This window comes from Sycon ciliatum, chromosome 10 (assembly GCF_964019385.1).
Source record: "Sycon ciliatum chromosome 10, ocSycCili1.1, whole genome shotgun sequence".
Classification (NCBI taxonomy): domain Eukaryota; kingdom Metazoa; phylum Porifera; class Calcarea; order Leucosolenida; family Sycettidae; genus Sycon; species Sycon ciliatum.
In genome coordinates, this window is record NC_088652.1 from 25,242,787 (window position 1) to 25,248,201 (window position 5,415).

Sequence of the window (5,415 nt, forward strand, 5' to 3'; positions counted from 1 at the left end):
GGGTCCCATAAGGCGCATAGCAATTATGTATACCCATGCGGGGCAGCATTGCGGCGCGCAGGGCGTATGCGGCGTTGCCTTATGCAGTTGGCAAAGGGCACGGGCGTTGCCAGTAATTATAATAATACATAAGCATACATTATAGAAGGCCAATTAGACGCCGCTGTGCGTACAGTATATTAAAGTCTATAATCATCCCGCGCGGGACTAGCATGGCGTACAGCGGAGTTGGTGTATGCCACAGACCGCTTGACAAACCTCAACAGCGCAGCCAAGCATGGCATGTCGCGCAGCCTGCACGCGCGGGTCCCACAAGGCTCATGGCAATGCGACTGTATACCCAAGCGGGGCAGAATTGCGACACACAGAGCCTATGCGGCATCCCATGTCGGTCAAGCGAACCAAGGAACATATGGTCAAGGCATAGCATTAGCTCTCCTAAGGGAGATCCCCACTACTATTTTTGGAGGTTGCTTGGCCTAGAGTAAGGGCATGTCCGAGCAGGATGAGAGGTCAAGAAAAGGCAGGACACACGTACAACATCCACTTTTCCGCAGATGCGTTTGGTCTGCACAGGCGATGTTGGGAAGCCCGAGTTGTCTCGTGATGCCAACACCCTGGTAGCATTGTCGGTCGCGCCCAGCACACGTAAGACATACCAGCCAGGCATTAAAGCATACTTGAAATCCGCGTCAGCGGTCGGCTTCAACCCGGCTCAGCCGAACAACGAAGAGATTGTGCGCTTTGTTACCTCACTTTCAGAGTTAGTGCCTGCAGGCAACACTTTTAAAGGTATACTTGGCTGCGATAAGGTTTCACCTGCTATCGCAAGGCATGTCCGTAGAGGGACTGCGCTCACAACGCCTCCTTGCCGTATTGAAAGGCATCGAGCGAACGCAATTTGACACACGGAGGTCGGAGGCAGGCAACCATGCGGGCCGGCAGCGCCTACCAGTTGCACCGTCAGATCTGCTAACCATAAAAGCGCAAGTGGGTACGTCCGCCCACTCGGCAAGCGATAAAGCAATGATATGGGCAGTACTGTTGACGGCATTTTACGGGCTGCTGTGCGTAGGTGTATATGCCTCAATGTCAACGGACTAAGGACGCAATTTCAACACCCTGACCGCGGCTTAGGTCCAGATAGCGCAGACAAAGGTGGTAATCAAGCTTGGTCCCACCAACACCTCGCAGTTCGGCAGAGGCGGCACAGCGTTGCTTTAAGCGGCAGCCAACAAAGAGCTGTGTCCCGTAGAGGCCGTCATGGCATACAGATCCAGGCGACGGTGGCCAAACGCCGGGGCACCCTTCTTTGTCCACGGCAATGGCAAGCAGCTCACACAGAAGGCCATCAACCTACTGCTGAGAGCTTTGCGCCCCGAGGTCGGTAGCCACTCCCTGCGCAAGGGCGGTGCCACCGAGTTGGCAGCACAACGGGCACCAGAGCGGCAGCGGCAGGCAGCCGGACGTTGGCGCAGCTCAGCGTACAAGCGGTACATCCACACATCTGCAGGCTTGCCCTCCCACTAGCTGGGTGGCATGGAAACACGGCACCCAGGACAGATGCAAAAACCTATTTTTGGAGGAGCAGCAGGCAACCCTCGTTTCAATCGTGATTGCTTAATCACATGGCAAAAACAACAAAAATGCAACCCCAATCTATGGTGCTATGATGTGTGTGTCTCGGGGGGAGGGGCGATAAATGTAGGTTTGCAGCGTACGGCAAACCGTAGTTATCGCTGACAACCGAGCAGCAGGCAAAAGCCACGCGCGTGGCTAGGCGCTCAACAATGGGGGTGTCTGGCATGCAATGGCGGGCGGCCGTACTGGGGAAAGCCCAGGCCGCAGTACGAGTACGCCCATATGCGCGGGCGAGACTACCCCATATTTGCATTACCCATATAAAAACCGCTCTGTGAGCGGTTCTGAAAAACCTCTACTGGTGCAGCCCCGTCGTAAAAGTAAGAAATTAGAACTGGCGCATTGTCCTCCCAAATGTGAACTGATCCACCTAAATCGCGATTGACGGGACCCGAACGCACCAGTAGCACGAGGTTCCTACCTGTGGATGCAGCTGTGGACGCTGGTCCATAGCCAAAGCCAAAGCGGCAAAGGTGGGCTTCGGTGTAGATCTAAGTGTTGTATGGTAACTTGATCAGCGCCGACGCCGGCTGTGATCCTGTGCCCTCCCGACCTCGTGCTACTGGTGCGTTCGGGTCCCGTCAATCGCGATTTAGGTGGATCAGTTCACATTTGGGAGGACAATGCGCCAGTTCTAATTTCTTACTTTTACGACGGGGCTGCACCAGTAGAGGTTTTTCAGAACCGCTCACAGAGCGGTTTTTATATGGGTAATTTCAGTTCTTTTTCTGTTCCCTCCCCCACCCTAGCCCAGCTCCGAAGATAAACATGGTGAGCACGCGCGCGATGCACTGTATGTAGCCATGCAACTACAGTAGCACACTGATACATTCCAGCCCTCCCCACCTCGCTACCCCGCACACAGACACCTTGTGACAAACACGCACATGCACATGGCACACACACACATGGGCACGCACACACATACATACACACACACGACCCAAACAGGAAATTCTTGATGAACATTGTATAATGGCATGCAAAGCAGTGGCCACCATACTTCAGGAAGTCAGTTGTGAAACAAAAATAATTCAACTACATGTACAATGTGTAGGTAAGCTAGCGGCCAAAGCACAATATTGCAAACCGTGATGATATCTGCCTAAGCATTGCAGTTTGCAGACCACACCATGGAAGCAGTGAATACAGAATTATTGTAATGTCATACAAAGACAAGCAAAGAAGTGGCCACCATACACCAGAAACTTGCAGAAAGTCACATATCCAACAGATAGAGAAGTGAACAGCGTCTGGTACAGCCCACACAAAACCAAGCTGACCTGATACTCGTCCGAAGATCGTAAGTGGCAGATCCTTTTCAACGATAGCATGCAGGTGTACGTTACACGCATGGACAAAATCTGACCGTGTCACCGGCATACATTGTCATCACATGCATACCCCACAGGTTACACACATGCACAGTAGAAGCACAATAAAAGCAATGGAAAAATATGAAGGGGTTGCTGAAGCATCTTCACACTTCAATTTCAGACTTCGATGTGGTCGTCACGGGGTGGTATACCTGCAAGATACAAGTGATACAGAAAGAAAGCATAAGGTCGTGAGGTAGGCTATGAGACACCACAAATGGGTCACCTACATGTATGTTCAGGGCTGGTGTACACACACACGCAGAATTATCATAATCGAGAATTTCCCAAACTACAGAAGAGCAATGAAATCCATTTGCATGCACAGGAGAAATTTTGCAGTATGATGAGCAGCTCGGGAATACACCTGTTGGCAATGGATTACATTCCCATTGGAATTCCCATTCACGTGGGATTCACAGAAGCAATTTGGCAGTGTGCTGCGCAATGCGACACGACCTGCGATTCTGCGTGCGATGCAAACTCGCACAAAATACCATTCACAGAATCAGGACAAGACGTCAGCGATGCAACAGCGCCTTGCTGACGTGCCTCAAGTCAAAGCTCAATGAGAATGCGTTTGTCGGTTACAACTGGTACAAATGTACAAGCAATTTCTGAAAATGCTCCTGTGAATCCTGCTTTAAGAAGTGCAGGAATGTCCCTCCTCCGCTCCCCCCCCCCCCCTTCCACACCTTCAGGGAACTTGACAAGGAAGGGTGGTCTTCGCGGTTCCCAACATCTATTTGCAGTTTCTGGTCTCCACTGTGTCTTTTCAATGGGGATTTGTACGTACCATAAAAGCAAGCCTAAAAAATGAACAGCACATTTGCCGTTCCCCCACTGGGGAGGATGCGTTCCACAGCTATCCTGACAAGATATTCCGAGAAGCGGTGCTGAGTGCAATGCATTGTGAAACTGAAAAAGCTGACCAAGCCGCGGCATATAACGTCTAAACTTCAATTGTACATGTAGTTCGCCAGCTGACTACTTTCAAACTCCATGAAGGTTGAGAAGTTGACAACAACGGCGCACGCACATAAGCAATGGCCACCTTACCTGTACTGTAGCAGTACTTCCGAGTTCCCGTATGGGAGTTCCCTCACTGTGTGTGCAATAGCAGCCTCATCGGACCAGTTCAATGCGACGCGGACAGTCCGACACTGAGGAGGACATTGAAGAAGTCAGAGACAGGAAGAATGGTTGATTTACAATTCAACTAGCAAGGCTGCACACCCACGAAGTTCCACTCACCATTGTGCCGTCCTTCTTGGAATGCAGAAATAACGCTTCCTCTCGAGAACGCAGCCTGTGACAGAGAAAAAGGAAGGAGCACTGATCGCCATCGGCATTGGTCCTCTGCTATCACCGATTGCCGAGTTGCACAGTTCACTCTAACAAGACTGAGGATGTTCAAGAACTCCCCATCCATACCATTATTGGAGTAAGAGGAAAGGTCAGATTGCCTAGTTCCTAGGGCCTAGCATTCCTGGATGCCAGGATGTGCTGCCCCCCCCCCTCCCTTCTACTGTCTGGAAAGGGCAACATATGTGACAGCGTTCACCAGTACAGTCGGAGGAGAACATGGGAGAAGGCAAAAAAGGGCAACACACATGAATCCCTTATAAACAAGCAGTAGCAACTCTAGCACCAGCAATGTTGGACTTACATCCCAGCCATTGCCGCCGGATTCAGCGGCTTCTTCTTCTTCGTCTCCCATCTTGGAAGCACTCCTTCCCGTAAGTTCAGTCCTGGGATCGGGAGTACAGTCGGAGGAGGACGGCGGAAAAGGCAAAAAGGCAACACACATGATTCCCTTATAAGCAAGCAGTGGCAACTCTGGCACCAGCAATGTTGGACTTACATCCCAGCCATTGCCGCCGGATTCCCACGCTTCCTCGTCGTCGTCTTCCAGTTCCCAGGTTCCATCTTGCAAATACTCCTTCCCGTAAGTAAGTGCAGTCCTGGCCTGGGTGGATGCGCAGTACATTGACGATGGCGGAGATGGAGCAGGTCAGGGAGCCCTATAGGGGTCCCGAGAGCAGATTGTGGCCAAATTCGGGACGATGCCGTACGCCAGTCAGTATGAAGTAGCGAATTGCGGACCGCCACGTAGATTGGGGTCGCGGGGTCATAATCCATGGGCACTACTCGTACGTTGCTCCAAAAAAGGGCATTGCACTGTTCCACAGTTGCTGTTAGCGGTCACCAAAGGCACTTGGTAGGCCGGTAATTGGGTCACGTGTCAACAAAGTGTCAGCAACGTGTCAACAACGTGTCGACCACGTGTCTTTAGCGGTACACTAATTTTGGTGTCCCCAAACTGAAAACATCGAGCACCAGTATGGAAAGGCTTTAGACAGAAAGCCTTTCCAATAAAGGTATCAGCGCTACTAAT

General features: G+C 51.4%; 1 long non-coding RNA gene across 1 annotated transcript; it reads right to left on the minus strand.

Annotated features, from left to right (window-relative positions):
• Positions 1-2,958: 2,958 nt before the first annotated feature.
• LOC135826031 (uncharacterized) lies at positions 2,959-5,144 on the minus strand. The gene is made up of 4 exons (XR_010555193.1): positions 4,687-5,144; positions 4,272-4,326; positions 4,077-4,180; positions 2,959-3,169 (listed from the first exon to the last, which is right to left on the minus strand). It is a non-coding gene; the product is annotated as an uncharacterized LOC135826031 (long non-coding RNA).
• Between the last annotated feature and the right edge of the window lie 271 nt (positions 5,145-5,415).